This window comes from Halyomorpha halys, unplaced genomic scaffold (assembly GCF_000696795.3).
Source record: "Halyomorpha halys isolate HHAL.00 unplaced genomic scaffold, Hhal_1.1 Scaffold1825.1, whole genome shotgun sequence".
Taxonomy (NCBI): Eukaryota; Metazoa; Arthropoda; class Insecta; order Hemiptera; family Pentatomidae; genus Halyomorpha; species Halyomorpha halys.
The window spans coordinates 31,985-34,406 of NW_027114140.1; positions in this window are offsets into that span (position 1 = coordinate 31,985).

Consider the following 2,422-nt stretch of genomic DNA (forward strand, 5'->3'; position numbering starts at 1 on the left):
ATTAAATATAAATAAATAAGATTAAATATAAATATAAATCATAAAAAATGCCAACAAACACCTTTAATCTACTAACAGCTCTCAGTTGCAACTAGACAAAGAACAATGGTGGAGATGCTACACGAGCGTTCTCAGGAACCCCTTTGATCTGTGTCCAAAAAACCGACTCTCGACGGATCGACAACGAGCTTAGGCCAACTCGTACAAGCCACCCATCCATCCACATGCTCGTGCATGTCTGAGTTCACCATGGCTTGGCCAACATGTAGAGGCCCCTTAAAGGAAAGAGAAGAGATTCAGAGAAGGCAGGGTGAATAAAAGTCTAATATACATTTCCAAAATAAGCACCAAATTGTACTGATTCACTTTGTGCATAGTAAGTCACTGAATCACTGGTTTCACAACCATCTGCCAATTTGAGGTTAGTCAACCCTCTGGGCTATTAAACGCCATCGAGAAATGCTATGTGTAAGAATTTAGCTTTTAGTGCATCTGAAGATTTTATTGTAATCTTTATTGATTCAAATAATATATTTAGAAATATAATAAATGGTTGTATACAAATCACAAAAAAATATTTACAAAATACATTTCATACATAAATATATGATGTCTGTGTGATGACTGTAGTAGTGCATATTGCGGCAGCTACTATGTTCGTCATGTCAGCTCGTAACGGTTTGGCGACTGTATTAGTTCTAGTATAGACTAGAAGATAGAGTGATCACTCTGAAGGCCTCGAGAAAGCGCGTACATTCCTACTCCCAGAAGGAAGGCAGGAATCTATATATACTGGTATACAGAAGCTATGGCCGTTTGTAGCTGAGGGATCTGTCTGTCGCTCTTAGCAACCTCGAAACTGCAGTGGCGCCAGAAATTAATTTTATTTCGTGGCAATTCTATGGAATCAAAACTTGCTCCTTTCACCACGATTAGAATAGGTTGATAACCCCCACTTCTCATATATTATAAATGGCTAGGCAGAGAGTAATAATAAAAAAAAAAAGATGATAGAGACACCAGAATTATATATGAAAGGAAACGAAAGGGCATCAATCTTATGCTGTTTTCTCCACGTTGGAGAGAACCAGTCTTCAGACATTGTTTAGGAAAACCTTACGCTAGCAGATGGTAGAGGTCTTGATCTCTTGTGTTATAAGCATGAAGGGAATGGTCAGTCGGATTGACAGTAAAATCAATGATGGACGTTCAGATTGATCTTGAAGAGGTAATACTGATGAATTGACTGAAGAGGATACTCAGAAAGTGGAGGGGAGGTTGCCAGTGATTCGTTAATATCATGCATTTCACTTTATCCTTCCAGACCAATACCTAAATAATGGCCAAACAAGCTTTCTATTTATTACGAATTGAAAGAAACATTTCACAAGATCCTTAATGTTCGATACCAAGATATTTAGCTCAGATATTACTGATAGTGGCTCTTCATTATTCAAGTCAGTCTTGTTTTTGAAATATGACTTCCAATCTGACTAATCTTCCAGGGGTCTCTTTAACAAAGTTGGATTGCAATGTGATATGCTCTCTTCCCGGAATCACAGTTTTGGATTCTATTATATCTAAAGTTTCCATATGCTATTTTTCTGGAAGAGGAATAATTCTTTATATAAATAAAAAGATAATCTGAATTTTTATAGTTTATATTGCCCCCTACTTTGTATAGGGGCATCAGACCAAGGAAGGCGAATATTATGAACAAAAATTTGTCATCTTTCTGTTGTTATAAAAATCTATATTTTAGGATTTATATTTTTCTATTGTTTACTATTATTAACAATGATGTTTATTTTTTTAAATTAAAGGTATGTTAGACGAAGAGTTTTAGAAAATTCGTTAAAACCTGACTGTCAGTGACTATTTCAATGAAAATGAGACCTAGCTGGTATTAAAAAACTAAAAACTTAATTCTACATTGGCATGGCGAGTTAATTAAAATTGTTTCTGAGAAAATAGAAAAATCGATCCTGTATGAGGATGCCCCCCTCAAGTAATTTTTAATGGGACTTGTGAAATGTTGCCCTCAAGTGAAAACATATAGACAGAGAATTTTGTAGCCATATTTTTTAATTTTTACGGAGGCAATACCACTTTCTACAACAAAACATGAGTGAGTAGAAGTTCACCACACTCAGGGAAGATATGAGGCGGCGGCATGATGAGAAGAAAAGAACGAGAGAGAAACCCCAAAAACATCAAAAATAAGTAACCTATAACCGCTTCCACTATTCCTTGTAAACTTATCAATAGTCAAAATTATCAACAATTATCTTGTAACCCTTTTGGAAAAACAAACTTAATCAATTGTTAATTAAATTATTAATTATTAAAAGAATGGAGGTATTTTTTCATTTTGTTCATTATAATCATAATTATTTCAAATACAGCCCACTCCAGCGTTCCA